The sequence below is a fragment of the Pan paniscus genome, chromosome 11 (genome assembly GCF_029289425.2).
Source record: "Pan paniscus chromosome 11, NHGRI_mPanPan1-v2.0_pri, whole genome shotgun sequence".
Classification (NCBI taxonomy): domain Eukaryota; kingdom Metazoa; phylum Chordata; class Mammalia; order Primates; family Hominidae; genus Pan; species Pan paniscus.
Genome location: NC_073260.2, coordinates 103,649,485 through 103,669,142, shown reverse-complemented (window position 1 = coordinate 103,669,142; position 19,658 = coordinate 103,649,485). Strand labels below are relative to the sequence as shown.

General features: G+C 37.1%; 1 protein-coding gene across 6 annotated transcripts in view; it reads left to right on the top strand.

Moving 5' to 3' along the window:
• The window catches only part of FOCAD (focadhesin), a 325,099-nt gene that overhangs the window by 207,794 nt on the left and 97,647 nt on the right, over nucleotides 1–19,658 (top strand). The gene's annotated exons all lie outside the window — the stretch shown is intronic.

Sequence of the window (19,658 nt, the reverse complement as noted above, 5' to 3'; positions counted from 1 at the left end):
TCCTTGGGAAATGTATTTTTATTGTTTTTAAATATTTTATCACACTCATATGATGTATACAAATTAAAATGTATGAATGAATAACAAAACAAAAGGTCACAGCAAAGAGATTTATATAGTTCAGACATAGTAGGTTATATATCAGTTATAAGCAAAAATATATGAATTGTAAAGATTTAATGAACTTGATATAAAAATAATTAGCATTTCTAAAATATCTTTCTATAACATCTTATTTTGATGCCTAATTATACATTTGGTTGTAATTAATTTGATTCACTTTTATTCTGTATCACACCAATTGCCACCAGTTTCATAGCACAGCAAAATTCAGAGGGTTTTTCAAGACCCATCTTTGTCCTTTGCCATCCATTTTCCTTTCATATATTTAGTTAGAATTAAAATTGTGTAAATACTTGTTTCAGAAGCTTTTTTTTGCCTAATATAGTGTCTTCATTCAACTAAAAAGAGAAGAAGGATCTGGGAAGAGCAACACTTTTCTAGGAGGAAGGTTTAATTTCAGACATAGGTGATTTCTATGTTTTTTTTGTCCCTGGCATCTCATTAGTTGGCATAGAGAAGGGAGAAACGTGGTACCTTTTTGTGTTTTAAGCTGTGCACTTAGATATTTGAAGGAAAACTGAAGTCTAAAGTCTTACTGAAAAGCTGATTTATAATGAAAAGTCACCATCAGAACAGAAACAAGAAAAAGCATTAGTGCAGGGGATGGCAGAAGACATCTGATAACTTTTGGCAGTGGCATCAGAAGTTATGAGGTGTGTCCGAGATATAAGCACAGAAAATCTTTGGGTTAAGATACTTGTTGCTTGTGCTGTAGAGAGTCTAGAAAATTTCAAAGGGAAAAGAAAATAACATCATTGTTTTAGGGGTCAATTAGAAGGCGTATTGGACAGAATTCTGCCAAATGTATAGTAGGATTTTAGACTGGATTCCATATTCTGCTCAGTATATGTAGTTCATTTGCTTAAAACACAAAGGCTGGGGGACCCATGAAGTTTCTCAAACTATGTGACAAGAAATAATATGAACTTTCAGAGCTGGTTAATAAAAATAATTGTAATAATAACAGCTAATAATCGATTTAGATAATTTCAACACTGTGAGGTAGGTGCTGTTAATGTGTCAAGGTCACATAGCTAACAAGTAGAGGAGCCTGGAAATTGAACCCAGGCAGTGAGGCTCCATAGTCCTTGAACTGTCATCTTCTCTCCCAGGTTAATCAGAGAAGATTCTAAAAATACATTTGGATTTTTCCAAGATTACTCTAAGCTCTCTTAAATCATCTCCTTGCATCTCGTCTTTCTTTTGTTGCAATCAATTTGGGATTTTTCCAGATGAAATTTCTTCAAACCCTGCTTTTGATCCTCCCATTACTTTATCCTGAGTCTTTTTTATTTCCAAGTATTTCTTCTTTCTTTCCTTTTTCTTTCTCTTTTTTTCTTTTTGAGATGGAGTCTCACTCTGCTGTCCAGGCTGGAGTGCAATGGTGCAATCTCAGCTCACTGCAACCTCTGCCTCCTAGGTTCAAGGGATTCTCCTGCCTCAACCTCCCGAGTAGTTGGGATTACAGGCATGCGCCACCACGCCCAGCTAATTTTTGTATTTTTAGTAGAGATGGAGTTTTACCATGTTGGCCAGGCTGATCTCGAACTCCTGACCTCAGGTGATCCACTTGCCTCGGCCTCCCAAAGTGCTGGGATTACAGGCATGAGCCACTGTGCCCAGCCATATTTCCAAGTATTTCTTGAGAATTGCAGTTTGTTTATTAATTCACCAGTTGATGCACCTTCGGGTTTTTTCTGTTTTCAATGATTAAGACTAAAGTTTCTATAAACATTCTCATACAGATCCGTGTGTGAACATTCATTTTTCTGTTTCTTTTCAGTAAACAAATACCTAGGAGTGAGAGTGCAACGTCATGTGGTAAATTCATATATAACTTTATAGGAAACTATCAAACTGTTTTCCTAGTGGCTATCTTATTTTGAATGCCCATCTGCAAGGTATGAGAGTTTGAGTTGCTCTGCCTTCTTGTCAGTGCTTGATATAGTCAATTAAAAAAATTTAGCTATTCTTGTAGATGAGTAGTATTAGTTTCCCTTTGTGGTTTTAATTTGTGTTTCCTTAATAACTAATGATGTTGAAGCATCTTTCCATGTGTTTATTTTGTATGTATCTGTTTTCTTCCTGAAGTGTTTGCTCTGATCTTCTGCCCATTTTTAAAACTGGGGCTTTTGTTTTCAAAAGAGTGTTCTTTATATATTCTGGATATTATTATTTTTTTTTAACTTAGTCTGTTACATGTCTTTTCATTTTCTTTTTTTTTTCTTCTTCTTCTTTTTTTTTTTTTTGAGATGGAATCTTGCTCTGTTGCCCAGGCGGGAGTGCAGTGGTGCGATCTCAGCTCACTGCAACCTCCGCCTCCCAGGCTCAAGCGATTCTCCTACCTCAGTCTCCTAAATAGCTGGGATTGCAGGTGTGCACCACCATGCCCGGCTAATTTTTGTATTTTTAGTAGAGACGGGGTTTCACCATGTTGGTCTGGCTGGTCTCAAACTCCTGACGTCATGATCCACCTGCCTTGGCTTCCCAAAGTGCTGGAATTACAGGCGTGAGCCACTGCGCCCGGCCTTCATTTTTTAATAATGTATTTTGAAGAGTGGACTTTTCATTTTGAAGAATTTCAACTTACCAAATTTTACAAAATGGTTCTTGCTTTTTGTTTAATCCGAGATTACAAAAATTTTTCATTTTCTTTTTTCCTGTGTTTTATTTTTATTCTTTTAAATTATTTTTAGAAATTGAGGTATGATATGGTTTGGCTATGTCCCCATCCAAACCTCATCTTGAAATGTAATGCCTACATGTTGTGGGAGGAACCCAGTGGGAGGTGACTGAATTATGGGGGCGGGTCTTTCCTGCACTGTTCTCATGATAGTGAATGAGTCTCATGAGATCTGATGGTTTTAAAAACGTGAGTTTCCCTGCACACCCTCTCTCTTTGCCTCCTGCCATCCATTTAAGATGTGACTCGCTCCTCCTTGCTTTCTGCCATGATTTTGAGGCCTCTGCAGCTGTGTAGAACTGTAAGCTTATTAAACCTGTTTCTTGTGCAAATTACCCAGTCTTGGGTATGTCTTTATCAGCAGTGTGAAAGTGGACTGATACAAGGTGTAATACATATACCATAAAATTTACTTAAAGTATACAACTCAGTGGTTTTCAGTGTATCCACAGAGTTGTGTAACCATTCCCACAAACAATTTTAGAACAATTTCATTACCCAGAAAAGAAACTGTGTACCCATTTGTAGTCATTCTTCATTTTCCCTTGTCCTTAGCTTTCAGCAGCCACTAATCTACTTTCTGCCTCTATAGATTTGCCTATTCTGGACATTTCATATAAATACCATCATACAATACATGGTTTTAAATGTCTGGCTTCTTTCACTTAGTATAATGTTTTCAGGGATTTTCCATGTTGTAGCGTGTATTAATACTTCATTCTTTTTTGTGTGAGAATAATACTTCTCTGCATGGATATACCACATTTAATTTATCCATCTTTCAGCTAATGGATCTCCTTCTGTGTTTTCTTGTAGAAGTTTTACATTTTAAGGTTTACTTTTTAGCTTAGGTCCATTTGAGTTAATTTTTGTATAATGTATGTGTTATTTGTTGAAAATACCATCTTTTATTCACTGAATTACCTAGGCATTTCTGCAAAAATCACTTGCCCATATATGTTTGGGTCTATTTCTGTACTCACTTTTGTTCCATTGAGATCTGTAGATTTGTGCTTTCACCACAATGACATACATAGCTGAATAACTTTCGCTTTATAATGTCTTGAAATCAAGTAGTATGAGTCTTCCAACTTTGTTTCATGTTTCAAAAAAAGTTCTGACTATGCTAGATCTCTTGCTTTTCTATATGAATTTTAAACCAGTTTTAAGAAACCACAAAAAAGTTTGCTGATTTCAATGGTAAATGCATTGAATTTGTAGGTCAACTTGAGAGAGGACTGACATCTTGGTAATAGAGTATCTAGACTCATGAACAAGGTATAATTGTTTATGTTGATTTTTTTTGTATTATAAATCTTGGACATATTTTGTTAAAGTTCATAAGTATTACATATCCCTAAGTATTTTGATGCTATTCAAATTGGACTTTTTATTTTAATTTTTTACTGTTTATTGCTAGTTTATAATCATCCAATTGATTTTTTCTATGACCTTACTAAACCAGCTTATATATTCTTACAGTCTTTTTGTAAATTATTTTTGTTTTTCACTGTAATGTTGTCTATAAATAAAGATGCTTTTAATTTTTGCTTTTCTGATCTGTATGCCTGTCAATTGTTTTTATTGCTGGACTGCACTATCTAGGGCCATCATTACAGTGTTGAATAGGACTGATGAGAGTGAATATTCTTGTCTCATTCACTTAGGGGAAAATATTCAGTGTTTCCCTGTTTAATATGATGTTTATATACAGATTTTGTCGACTTCCTTTGTCAGGTTGAAGAAGTTTCCTTCTAGTCCTAGATTTCTGAGAGGTTTTTTTTTTTTTTAATCACAAATAGATGTTAAATTTTGTAAAATGCTTTTTCTGTATCAATTGAGATGATTCAATGCTTTTAAAATTTGTTGATATGATTACTTATTTTGATTGATTTTCTAATGTAAACCAATCTTGCATTCCTGGGATACACTCCGCTTGATCATAGCCTATTTATATATTGCTTCATTCTGTGTGCTAAAATTTTGTTAATAAGGATTTTTGCATCTGTGCTCATGAGACATGTTGTTCTGTAGTTTTCTTGTAGTAATTTTGCCTGGTTGTGTTATCAGGGTAATTTTGTCCAAATAAAGCAAGTTGTGTAGAGTTCCCCTCTTTTTTTTTTCCTGAAAGGGTTTGTATAGAATTGTTATTAATTTTTCCTTAAATGTTGGGTAGAATTCTCCACTGAAAGCATCTTGGCATGGAGTTTTCTTTATAGGACTGTTTGTAACTGTGAATTCCATTTATTTAGTATACATGAGGCTATTTTTTTTAATCTACCTATCTGTGTATCTACCTACAGGCACACCTCATTTTGTTGCACTTTGCAGATACTGCATTTTTTACAAATTGAAGGTTCGTGGCAGCCCTGTATTGAGCAATTCTCTAGGCACCATTTTTCCAATACCATATGCTTACTTCATGTCTCTGTGTCACATTTTGCTAACAAAATGTGAAATATTTCTTTTTTATCATCATGTCTGTTGTGATGATCTATGATTAATGATCTTTGAAGTTACGATTGTAATTGTTTTGACGTATAACAAACTGTGCCCACATAGCACCATGAACTTCATAAATGTTGTGTGCTTTTTTATTTCTTCACCAACCAGATGTCCCCCCAATTGGGCCTCCCTATTCCCTGAGACACAACAATATTGAAATTAGGCCAATTAATAACTACAATGGCCTCTAATTGTTCAAATGAAAGGAAGAGTTACATATCTACCACTTGAAACCAAAAGCTAGAAATGATTAAGATTAGTGAGAAAGGCGTATTAAAAGCTGAGATAGGCTGAAAGCTAGGCTTCTTGCACCAAACAGCCAATTTTGAATGCAAAGAAAAGGTTCTTGAAGGAAATTAAATGTGCTACTCCAGTGAACACATGAGTGATAAGAAAGCAAAACAGCCTTATTGCTGATTTAGAGAAACTTTTAGTGGTTTGGATAAAGGAATGAACCAACCATAACATTCCCTTAAGCCAAAGTCTAATCTAGAGGAAGACTCTAACACTCTTTAATTCTGTGAAGGCTAAGAGAGGTGAGGAAACTGCAGAAGAAAAGTTTGAAGGTAGCAGAGGTTGGTTCATGAGGTGTAAGGAAAGAAGCGATTTTCACAACACAAAAGTGCAAGTTGAAGCAGCAAGTGCTGATGTAAAAGCTGCAGCAAGTTATCCAGAAGATCTAGCTAGGATCATTGATGAAGATGGCTAAACTAACCAACACATTTTCAATGTAGGTGAAAGAGCTGTCTATTGGAAGAAGATGCCTTGTAGAAATTTTTATTTATTTATTTATTTATTTTATTATACTTTAAGTTTTAGGGTACATGTGCACATTGTGCAGGTTAGTTACATATGTATACATGTGCCATGCTGGTGCGCTGCACCCACTAACTAGTCATCTAGCATTAGGTATATCTCCCAATGCTATCCCTCCCCCCTCCCCCCTCCCCACCACAGTCCCCAGAGTATGATATTCCCCTTCCTGTGTCCATGTGATCTCATTGTTCAATTCCCACCTATGAGTGAGAATATGCGGTGTTTGGTTTTTTGTTCTTGCGATAGTTTACTGAGAATGATGGTTTCCAATTTCATCCATGTCCCTACAAAGGATATGAACTCATCATTTTTTATGGCTGCATAGTATTCCATGGTGTATATGTGCCACATTTTCTTAATCCAGTCTATCATTGTTGGACATTTGGGTTGGTTCCAAGTCTTTGCTATTGTGAATAATGCCGCAATAAACATACGTGTGCATGTGTCTTTATAGCAGCATGATTTATAGTCATTTGGGTATATACCCAGTAATGGGATGGCTGGGTCAAATGGTATTTCTAGTTCTAGATCCCTGAGGAATCGCCACACTGACTTCCACAATGGTTGAACTAGTTTACAGTCCCACCAACAGTGTAAAAGTGTTCCTATTTCTCCACATCCTCTCCAGCACCTGTTGTTTCCTGACTTTTTAATGATTGCCATTCTAACTGGGGTGAGATGATATCTCATAGTGGTTTTGATTTGCATTTCTCTGATGGCCAGTGATGATGAGCATTTTTTCATGTGTTTTTTGGCTGCATAAATGTCTTCTTTTGAGAAGTGCCTGTTCATGTCCTTCGCCCACTTTTTGATGGGGTTGTTTTTTTCTTGTAAATTTGTTTGAGTTCACTGTAGATTCTGGATATTAGCCCTTTGTCAGATGAGTAGGTTGAGAAAATTTTCTCCCATGTTGTAGGTTGCCTATTCACTCTGATGGTAGTTTCTTTTGCTGTGCAGAAGCTCTTTAGTTTAATTAGATCCCATTTGTCAATTTTGTCTTTTGTTGCCATTGCTTTTGGTGTTTTGGACATGAAGTCCTTGCCCACGCCTATGTCCTGAATGGTAATGCCTAGGTTTTCTTCTAGGGTTTTTATGGTTTTAGGTCTAACGTTTAAATCTTTAATCCATCTTGAATTGATTTTTGTATAAGGTGTAAGGAAGGGATCCAGTTTCAGCTTTCTACATATGGCTAGCCAGTTTTCCCAGCACCATTTATTAAATAGGGAATCCTTTCCCCATTGCTTGTTTTTCTCAGGTTTGTCAAAGATCAGATAGTTGTAGGTAAGCGGCGTTATTTCTGAGGGCTCTGTTCTGTTCCATTGATCTATATTTCTGTTTTGGTACCAGTACCATGCTGTTTTGGTTACTGTAGCCTTGTAGTATAGTTTGAAGTCAGGTAGTGTGATGCCTCCAGCTTTGTTCTTTTGGCTTAGGATTGACTTGGCGATGCGGGCTCTCTTTTGGTTCCATATGAACTTTAAAGTAGTTTTTTCCAATTCTGTGAAGAAAGTCATTGGTAGCTTGATGGGGATGGCATTGAATCTGTAAATTACCTTAGGCAGTATGGCCATTTTCACGATATTGATTCTTCCTACCCATGAGCAAGGAATGTTCTTCCATTTGTTTGTATCCTCTTTTATTTCCTTGAGCAGTGGTTTGTAGTTCTCCTTGAAGAGGTCCTTCACATCCCTTGTAAGTTGGATTCCTAGGTATTTTATTCTCTTTGAAGCAATTGTGAATGGGAGTTCACTCATGATTTGGCCCTCTGTTTGTCTGTTGTTGGTGTATAAGAATGCTTGTGATTTTTGTACATTGATTTTGTATCCTGAGACTTTGCTGAAGTTGCTTATCAGCTTAAGGAGATTTTGGGCTGAGACAATGGGGTTTTCTAGATAAACAATCATGTCATCTGCAAACAGGGACAATTTGACTTCCTCTTTTCCTAATTGAATACCCTTTATTTCCTTCTCCTGCCTGATTGCCCTGGCCAGAACTTCCAACACTATGTTGAATAGGAGCGGTGAGAGAGGGCATCCCTGTCTTGTGCCAGTTTTCAAAGGGAATGCTTCCAGTTTTTGCCCATTCAGTATGATATTGGCTGTGGGTTTGTCATAGATAGCTCTTATTATTTTGAAATATGTCCCATCAATACCTAATTTATTGAGAGTTTTTAGCATGAAGGGTTGTTGAATTTTGTCAAAGGCTTTTTCTGCATCTATTGAGATAATCATGTGGTTTTTGTCTTTGGCTCTGTTTATATGCTGGATTACATTTATTGATTTGCGTATGTTGAACCAGCCTTGAATCCCAGGGATGAAGCCCACTTGATCATGGTGGATAAGCTTTTTGATGTGCTGCTGGATTCGGTTTGCCAGTATTTTATTGAGGATTTTTGCATCAATGTTCATCAAGGATATTGGTCTAAAATTCTCTTTTTTGGTTGTGTCTCTGCCAGGCTTTGGTATCAGAATGATGCTGGCCTCATAAAATGAGTTAGGGAGGATTCCCTCTTTTTCTATTGATTGGAATAGTTTCAGAAGGAATGGTACCAGTTCCTCCTTGTACCTCTGGTAGAATTTGGCTGTGAATCCATCTGGTCCTGGACTCTTTTTGGTTGGTAAACTATTGATTATTGCCACAATTTCAGCTCCTGTTATTGGTCTATTCAGAGATTCAACTTCTTCCTGGTTTAGTCTTGGGAGAGTGTATGTGTCGAGGAATGTATCCATTTCTTCTAGATTTTCTAGTTTATTTGCGTAGAGGTGTTTGTAGTATTCTCTGATGGTAGTTTGTATTTCTGTGGGATCGGTGGTGATATCCCCTTTATCATTTTTTATTGCGTCTATTTGATTCTTCTCTCTTTTTTTCTTTATTAGTCTTGCTAGCGGTCTATCAATTTTGTTGATCCTTTCAAAAAACCAGCTCCTGGATTCATTAATTTTTTGAAGGGTTTTTTGTGTCTCTATTTCCTTCAGTTCTGCTCTGACTTTAGTTACTTCTTGCCTTCTGCTAGCTTTTGAATGTGTTTGCTCTTGCCTTTCTCGTTCTTTTAATTGTGATGTTAGGGTGTCAATTTTGGATCTTTGCTGCTTTCTCTTGTGGGCATTTAGTGCTATAAATTTCCCTCTGCACACTGCTTTGAATGCGTCCCAGAGATTCTGGTATGTTGTGTCTTTGTTCTCGTTGGTTTCAAAGAACATCTTTATTTCTGCCTTCATTTCGTTATGTACCCAGCAGTCATTCAGGAGCAGGTTGTTCAGTTTCCATGTAGTTGAGCGGCTTTGAGTGAGATTCTTAATCCTGAGTTCTAGTTTGATTGCACTGTGGTCTGAGAGATAGTTTGTTATAATTTCTGTTCTTTTACATTTGCTGAGGAGAGCTTTACTTCCAACTATGTGGTCAATTTTGGAATAGGTGTGGTGTGGTGCTGAAAAAAATGTATATTCTGTTGATTTGGGGTGGAGAGTTCTGTAGATGTCTATTAGGTCCGCTTGGTGCAGAGCTGAGTTCAATTCCTGGGTATCCTTGTTGACTTTCTGTCTCGTTGATCTGTCTAATGTTGACAGTGGGGTGTTAAAGTCTCCCATTATTAATGTGTGGGAGTCTAAGTCTCTTTGTAGGTCACTCAGGACTTGCTTTATGAATCTGGGTGCTCCTGTATTGGGTGCATAAATATTTAGGATAGTTAGCTCCTCTTGTTGAATTGATCCCTTTACCATTATGTAATGGCCTTCTTTGTCTCTTTTGATCTTTATTGGTTTAAAGTCTGTTTTATCAGAGACTAGGATTGCAACCCCTGCCTTTTTTTGTTTTCCATTTGCTTGGTAGATCTTCCTCCATCCTTTTATTTTGAGCCTATGTGTGTCTCTGCACGTGAGATGGGTTTCCTGAATACAGCACACTGATGGGTCTTGACTCTTTATCCAACTTGCCAGTCTGTGTCTTTTAATTGGAGCATTTAGTCCATTTACATTTAAAGTTAATATTGTTATGTGTGAATTTGATCCTGTCATTATGATGTTAGCTGGTGATTTTGCTCGTTAGTTGATGCAGTTTCTTCCTAGCCTTGATGGTCTTTACATTTTGGCATGATTTTGCAGCGGCTGGTACCGGTTGTTCCTTTCCATGTTTAGCGCTTCCTTCAGGAGCTCTTTTAGGGCAGGCCTGGTGGTGACAAAATCGGTCAGCATTTGCTTGTCTGTAAAGTATTTTATTTCTCCTTCACTTATGAAGCTTAGTTTGGCTGGATATGAAATTCTGGGTTGAAAATTCTTTTCTTTAAGAATGTTGAATATTGGCCCCCACTCTCTTCTGGCTTGTAGGGTTTCTGCCGAGAGATCCGCTGTTAGTCTGATGGGCTTCCCTTTGAGGGTAACCCGACCTTTCTGTCTGGCTGCCCTTAACATTTTTTCCTTCATTTCAACTTTGGTGAATCTGACAATTATGTGTCTTGGAGTTGCTCTTCTCGAGGAGTATCTTTGTGGCGTTCTGTGTATTTCCTGAATCGGAACGTTGGCCTGCCTTGCTAGATTGGGGAAGTTCTCCTGGATAATATCCTGCAGAGTGTTTTCCAACTTGGTTTCATTCTCCCCATCACTTTCAGGAACACCAATCAGACGTAGATTTGGTCTTTTGACATAGTCCCATATTTCTTGGAGGCTTTGCTCATTTCTTTTTATTCTTTTTTCTCTAGACTTCCCTTCTCGCTTAGTTTCATTCATTTCATCTTCCAGTGCTGATACCCTTTCTTCCAGTTGATCGCATCGGCTCCTGAGGCTTCTGCATTCTTCACGTAGTTCTCGAGCCTTGGTTTTCAGCTCCATCAGCTCCTTTAAGCACTTCTCTGTATTGGTTATTCTAGTTATACATTCTTCTAAGTTTTTTTCAAAGTTTTCAACTTCTTTGCCTTTGGTTTGAATGTCCTCCCGTAGCTCAGAGTAATTTGATCGTCTGAAGCCTTCTTCTCTCTGGTCGTCAAAATCATTCTCCATCCAGCTTTGTTCCGTTGCTGGTGAGGAACTGCATTCCTTTGGAGGAGGAGAGGCGCTCTGCATTTTAGAGTTTCCTGTTTTTCTGTTCTGTTTTTTCCCCATCTTTGTGGTTTTATCTACTTTTGGTCTTTGATGATGGTGATGTACAGATGGGTTTTTGGTGTGGATGTCCTTTCTGTTTGTTAGTTTTCCTTCTAACAGACAGGACCCTCAGCTGCAGGTCTGTTGGAATACCCTGCCGTGTGAGGTGTCAGTGTGCCCCTGCTTGGGGGTGCCTCCCAGTTAGGCTGCTCGGGGGTCAGGGGTCAGGGACCCACTTGAGGAGGCAGTCTGCCCGTTCTCAGATCTCCAGCTGCGTGCTGGGAGAACCACTGCTCTCTTCAAAGCTGTCAGACAGGGACATTTAAGTCTGCAGAGGTTGCTGCTGTCTTTTTGTTTGTCTGTGCCCTGCCCCCAGAGGTGGAGCCTACAGAGGCAGGCAGGCTTCCTTGAGCTGTGGTGGGCTCCACCCAGTTCGAGCTTCCCGGCTGCTTTGTTTACCTAATCAAGCCTGGGCAATGGCGGGCGCCCCTCCCCCAGCCTCGCTGCCGCCTTGCAGTTTGATCTCAGACTGCTGTGCTAGCAATCAGCGAGACTTCGTGGGCGTAGCACCCTCCGAGCCAGGTGCGGGTTATAATCTCGTGGTGCGCCGTTTTTTAAGCCGGTCTGAAACGCGCAATATTCGGGTGGGAGTGAGCCGAGTTTTCCAGGTGCATCCGTCACCCCTTTCTGTGACTCGGAAAGGGAACTCCCTGACCCCTTGCGCTTCCCAGGTGAGGCAATGCCTTGCCCTGCTTCGGCTTGGGCACGGTGCGGGCACCCACTGGCCTGCGCCCACTGTCTGGCACTCCCTAGTGAGATGAACCCGGTACCTCAGATGGAAATGCAGAAATCACCGTCTTCTGCGTCGCTCACGCTGGGAGCTGTAGACCGGAGCTGTTCCTATTTGGCCATCTTGGCTCCTCCCCCCGCCTTGTAGAAATTTTATAGCTGAAGAGAAGTCAGTGCCTGAAGGACAAGCTGGCTGTCTTGTTAGGGTCTAATGCAGCTGATGACTTAAGTTGAAGCCAGTTCAACTTTACTTAAAATTCTGAAAATCTGAGTGCTCTAAAGAATTACGCTGAATCTCTTCTGTGTTCTAGAAATGGGACAAGGCCTGGATGACAGCATATCTGTTTATACATGGTTTACTGAATATTTTAATCCCACATTGAGAACTACTGCTTAGAAAAAAAAAGATTCCTTTCAAAGTATTACTGCTAACTGACAATGCACCTAGTCACCCAATAGGTCTGATGGAGGTGTTCAAGGAGATGGAGTTGTTGTTATGACTGCCAACACAACATCCATTCTGCAGCCCATGGATCAAGGAGTAATTTTGACTTTCAAGTCTTATTTGAGAAATACATTTTGTAAGGCTATAGCTGGCATAGATAGTGATTCCTCTGTTGGATCTGGGAGAAATAAATTGAAAACCTTCTGGAAAGGATTTACCATGTAGATGTCATTAAGAACATCCGTGATTTATATGAAGAGGTCAAGATATCAATGTTAACCAGTATTTATAAGAAATTGATTCCAGCCCTCTTGGATGACCTTGAGGGGTTCAAGATTTCGGTGGAGGAAGTCACTGCAGTTGTGGGAGGGGTACCAAGAGAAGTAGAATTAGAAGTGGAGCCTGAGGATGTGACTGAACTGCTACAGTCATGAGGAGTTGCTTCTTAGGGATGAACAGAGTGGTTTCTTGAGATGGAATCTACTCCTGGTGAAGATGCTGTGAACATGTTGAACTGACAATGCAGGATTTACAATATTACATAAACTTACCTGATAATGTGGTATCAATGTTTGAGAGGATTGATTCCACTTTAGAGAGAAGTTCTATGGATGAAGCTATCAAACAGCATTGCATGATACAGAGAAATCTTTTGTGAAAGGAAACATTAAGCAATGGAGCAAACTTCATTGTTATCTTAAGAAATTGACACAGCCATCCCAACATTCATCAGCCACCCTAATCAGTTAGCAAACATCAACATCCAGGCAAGACCTTCCACTCGCAAAAATATTAGGACTTGCCAAAGATTTATATAATTATTTACATTTTTTAGCAGTCAAATATTTTAAAAAAAAATTTTAGTGATAGGACCTCACTGTGTTGCCCAGGCTGGAGTGCAGTGACTATCCACAGGTGCAGTTACAGAACACTACAGCCTCCAACTCCTGGGCCCAAGGGATCCTTCCATCTCAGTCTCTTGAGTAGCTGGGACTACGGGTATGTGCCACCATGCCCAGCAGTAACAAAGTATTTTAAAACTAAGGTATGTACATTGTTTTTTTTAAATACATAATGCTGTTACATAATAGATTATAGTATAGTGTAAGCATAACTTTTATATCCACTGGGAAACAAAAAAAATTGTATGACTCTCTTTATTGGATTATTAGCTTTAATGCATTTGTCTGGGACCAAACCTGTCTGAGGTGTGCCTGTACTTCCTGTGTACATATAGTGGGATAGTTTTCCTTTTCCAAAAATGCTACTATTAAATTAGTGATAAATCTAATGATTGCGGTGGTCTTACTAAGAAATAGGATCTTACTGGCATGTGAATAAGCCCTTATGTACTGTTTGTGTTGTTATTCATTTCTATTAATAACAGCCCCTAAAGAATCCATATCCTTACAGGATATTCTATACCCTTCACAATGGCTACAACTACATGAGAGTGAGTGAGCGAGTGAATAAATGGCTAAAAGAACTTTATTTTGAATTTAGATGTGATCTGTCCTCATTTGTAAAAATAGACTTTATTTTTTAGAGCAGTTTTAGGTTCACAGCAAAATTGAGAGCAATGTATGGAGCATTCCCATACAACTCCCTGCTCACTCTGCCCTCATGCCTACCTCTCATCTTCCCATTATCCCCCACCAGAGTGGTATATTTGTTACAAATAATGAACCTACATTGACACATTCTTGTTACCCAAAGTCTATAGTTTATATTAGGGTTTATTCTTGGTGTTAAACATTCTATGGGTTTGAACAAATGCATAGTGGCATGCATATAATCATATAATCATTTTAGTATCATACATAGTAGTTTGGCTTTCTAAAACCCTTCTGCAATCTCCCATTCATCCCTTCCTTCTCTCTAACTCCGTGTGACCACTGATCTTTTTACTGTCTCTATAGTTTTGCCTTTTCCAGAATGTCAAGTAGTTGGAATCATACGGTATATAGATTTTTCAGACTGGCTGATTTCACTTAGTATTAGGCATTTGTTTTCTGCATGTATTTTTGTTGCTTGATAGCTGACTTCTTTTTAGTGTTGAATAAAAATCCATTGTCTAGAAATACTATAGTTGATGTATCCATTTACCTACAGAAGGATATTTTGGTTGCTTCCAAGTTTTAGCAAACATGTATAAAACTACTTTAAACATCTTTGTGCAGAATTTTGTTTGAAGATAATTTTCAACTCTCAGGTAAATGCCAAGGAGCACACTTGCTGGATTGTATGGTAAGAGTGTGTTTGGTTTTGGTAAAAAATGGCCAAAACATCTTCCAAAGTGGCTATACCATTTCGCATCTCCTTCCTCTTGCTCCAAAGCCTTGTCAGCAATTGGTGTTGTGGTCTGGATTTTGGCCATTCTCATTGGTGTGTAGTGACATTTCATTGTTATTTTAATTAGCATATCCCTGATATGTGAAGCATTTTTTATATGCTTATTTTTTATCTGTGTGTCTATTTCTTTGGCCCATTTTAAAATCTTGTTGTTAGGTTTTTCATAGTTGAGTTTTAAGACTTTTTTCATATATTTTGGATAATAGTCCTTTATCAGATCTGCCTTTTGCAAATATTTTCTTACAGTCTATGGCTTATCTATTCTCTTGACAGTGCCTTTTGTAGATCAGAAGATTTTTATTTTAATGAAGTCCAGCATATCCATTGTTTATTTAATACATAGTGCCTTTGATATTGTTTCTGAAAAGCTGTCATCAAGCGTAACATTATAGATATTATCCTGTGTTATCTTCTAGGAATGTTACAGTACTGTGTTTTACGTTGATATCTATAATCTATTTTGAGTTAATTTTTATGAAGGGTGTAAAGTCAGGGTCTAGATTCTTTTTATTTTGCATCAAGATATCTGGTTGTTTCAGTATCATTTGTTGAGAAGATTATCCTTTCTCCATTGTTTGACTCATTCTCAAATATTAACGGACTATATTTATATACATCTGTTTCTGGACTTTCTATTCTGTTTCTTTGATCTATTTCTCTCGTCATTTGCTCATACCATGCTGTCTTGATTACTGTAGCTCTATAGTAAGTCTTGGAGTTAGGTATGTCAGTCCTCCAACTTTGCTCTTCTTCAGTATTTTGTTGGCTCTTCTTTGTCCTTTGTCTCTTCATATGAACATTTGAATCAATTTGTTGTTTTCCAGGAAGCAACTTGGTGAGATTTTGAGTGTGATTGCATTGAATGTATAGATGAAGTTAGGAAGCACTGACATCCTGACAATACTGAGCTTTCAAAAATCCATGAACCTGGAATATTTCTCTATTTATTTCATTCATTATTGATTTCTTTCATTCGAATTTTGTAATTTTTCTCCTATAGATATTATATACACACACACATATATATGTCTGTGCATATATATGTGTATATATATAGATACATTTATGTATGTAGGTTTATACAGAAGTATTTCATTTCTGGAGGTGTTAATGTAAATGCTATTGTGTTTTTAATTTCAGCTTCTATTTTTTCATTGCTGTCATATAGGAAAGCAATTGATTTTTGTATTGTAACCTTGTATCTTGCAATTTTGCTATAAGTGCTTATGGGTTCCAGGAGTTTTTTGTCAACTTTTTCAGATTTTCTATATAGACACTCATGTCATCTGCAAGCAAAGACAATTTTCTTTCTTTCTTCCCTTCAGCATATATTTTACTTTCTCTTTTTGGCTTACATCAGTAGAAAGGATTTCCAGTATGATGTTGAAAAAGAATAGTGAGAGAGGACATCCTTGCCTTGCTCCTGATCTTAGTGGGAATGCTTGTAGTTTCTCAAAATTATGATGTTAACGGTGGGTGTTTTGTAGATATTCTTATCAAGTTGAGGAAGTTCTGTATTTCTAGTTTACTGAGAGTTTTTATCATGAAAAACTGTTCGATTTTGTCAAATGCTTTTTCTGCATCTATTGATATGATTATGTGATTTTTCTTCTTTACCCTGTTGATATGTGGGAATAAACATTAATTGATTTTCTAATATTGATTTAGTCTTGTGTACCAAAATCCATTTGGTTGTGGTGTATAATTCTTTTTTACATTGTTAGATTTAATTTGCTTATATTTTGTTGAGGCCTTTTACATTTATGTTCATGAAAGATATTGCTGTGAGATTTCCTATTGTTGTTAATACCTTTGTCTGGTTTTAATTTTAGGGTAATGCTGACCTCATATGAGTTAGGAAGTATTCTCTCTGCTTCTGCCTTCTGAAAGAGACTGTTGGGAATTGGTGTGATATCCTCCTTAAATGTTTGGTAGAGTTCACCAGTGAACACATGTGGGACTGGTGCTTTCTGTGTTGGAAGGTTATTAATTGTCAATTCAATTTCTTTAATAGATACAGGCCTATTCAAATAATATATCTTTTTTTCATGTGAGTTTTAGCAGATTGTGTCTTTCAGGGAATGAATTGGCCCATTTCATCTAGGTTATCAAATTTGTGGGCATAGAGTTATATATATTATTTCCTTATTATCCTTTCAGTGGCCAGAGAGTCTGTAGTGATATCCCGTCTTTCACTGCTGATGTTAATTTCTAAATTTGTTAAATTTGTTAAGGTCTGTGTTATGGTTCTTTTAAATTTGTTAAGGTGTGTTTTACGGTTCAGAATGTGGTCAATATTGGTGAATGTTACATGTGAGCTTGAGAAGAATTTGTGTTCTGCTGCCGTTGCATAAAATAGCCTGTAGATGTCAATTATATCCAGTTGATGGATGGTGTTTTTGAGTTCAACTATGTCTTTACTGCTTTTCTGCTTGTTGGATCTTTCCATTTCTGAGAGAGAAGTGTTGAAGTCTCTGGCTATACGAGTGGATTAATCTGTTTCTTCTTGCAGTTCTATCAGGTTTTGCCTTATATATTTTGATGCTTTGTTATTAGGTGCATGCACTCTAAGGATTGTTATGTCTTCTTCGAGAATTGACCCATTTATTATATAATGTCCCTCTTTATTCTTGACAGCTTTCCTTGTTGTCAAGTCTGCTCTGTCTGAAATTAATATAGGTCTTCCTGCTTTCTTTTGATTAATGTTAGCATAGTGTCTTTCTCTATCCATTTACATTTTATCTGTATGTGTCTTTACATTAAAGTAGACTTCTTGTAGACAACATGTAGTTGGGTCTCGGTTTTTGATCTACTTTGACAATCTTAATTTGCTTCCAAAATGATTATTGATATATTTTGATTAATATCTTCTATATTTGTTACTGTTTTTTTTTCTGTTTGTTGCTCATGTTCTTTATTCTGCTTTTGTATTCTTTTTTTGTCCTTATGGTTTCAACTGAACATTTTGTATGATTTTTTCTCTTTTGTTAGCATATCAGTTTTGTTTCTCTTTTTACTTTTTAAATGATTGCCACACAGTATGCAATATATATTTACAACTATGTCTACTTGCAAACAACACTATACCACTTCACAGGTAGTATAAATACTTTATAATAACAAATAATCCTAATTTTTTTCTCTCATTCCTTGTATCATTGCTGTCATTCATTTCACTTATACATAAGCATATATAATCAAATACATGACTACTATTATTATTTTTAACAAGCTGTTATCTGTTAGATCAATTAAGTATAGGAAAATAAAAGTTTTATTTCATGTTCACTTATCCCTCCTCTGATGCCTTCCTTTCTTTATCTAGATCTGAGCTTCTGATCTCTATAATTTGCTTACTCCCTAAAAAAACTTTAAACATTTCCTGCAAGGGAAATGTACGGGTAACAGATTTTCTCAAATTTTGCTTGTCTGAGCAAGGCTTTATTTCTCCTTTATTTTTGAAGGATCATTTTGTGGGGTACAGAATTCTAGGTTGTAATTTTCCTCTCTCAGCACTTTATTTCACTCTCTTCTCTTCTTGCTTGCATGTTTTCTGGTAGAAAGATGGATATAACACTTATCTTTGCTTCTCTATATGTATGGTATCTTTCCCTCTGGCTTTTTTCAGAATTTAAAAAAATTATTGCTTTTATGTAGTTTAAATACAATATACAAATACCTATAGGTTTTTGGCATTTATCCTACTTGGTGTTGTCTGAGCCTCCTATAACTGTGGTTTGATGTCTGACATTAATTTGGGAACATCTCAAGATGATTTCAAACATTTCTTCTGTTTTTTTTTTTCTCACTTATTTGTCTGGAATTCCTATTATGTGTATGTTATAACTTTTGTAGTTGTCCCACGGTTCTTAGATATTCTGTTTTCTTTGCTTTATTCTTTTTCCTCTTCACTTTTTAGTTTTAGAGGTTTCCATTGAGATATCCTCAAGATCAGAGATTATCTCCTCAGTTGTGTCCAGTCTGTTAATAAGCTCATTAAAAGCATTCTTCATTTCTGTTACCATGCTTTTCGTCTCTAGCATTTATTTTTTGCAGGGGAATCTTTGGTTTTTATATCTCTCTGCTTACATTGTTAATTTGTTCTTGCATATTGTCTTTATTATCTTTTATGGCCTTTAGCACATTAGTCATGGTTATTTTAAATTCCCAGTCTGTTAATTCCAGCATCCCTGCTTATCCTTACTTGGTTCTGATATGTGCTCTGTCTCTTTAAGCTATGTATTTTACCTTTTAGTCTTCCTTGTAGTTGTCTCTTGATAACCAGACATAACATACTAGGTAAAAGGAAATAAAGTAAATAGGTCTTTAGTAATATAGTGGTAAGGTGTTGGGGGAGTAGAGTCATTCCATAACCCTATAATTAGGTCTCAATCTCATAGTGAGCCTAGAACTTTCACAAGTGTTTCTCAGGATTTGGAGTTTTTTCTCTTTTTTAATTCCTTAGGTGGGATAGGATGGCTAGAATGGGCTAGAGTTGTCTGTTTCCCTTCACCCACTTAGAAGGCTAGAGGATCTTGGAGATGGGTATTGCTTTCCCCCAGGCTGGTTAGGTGCTGATAAAACTCTATTAGGTTAGGCTCTGTTAAATAGTTTTTTTCTGATGGCAGACCTTGTTAAGAATAGAATGCTGTTATATTTCAAAGTGTTTTTCCCCTCTTCCTGCTGTGATCACAAGGTGACTTTTTTCTGATATTCACTATGAGAACTGACTGAGCTTCTGGAGCTAAAACTCATAAAGGTGTGGGGACCCTCCCTATGACTGGGTGCACCTAGGGTTTTTAATTCTCAGACTTGTCCATTCTTAGCCTCCAGCCATTCATCAGCTATGATTCAGGTTTTCCTGCCCCAGCCC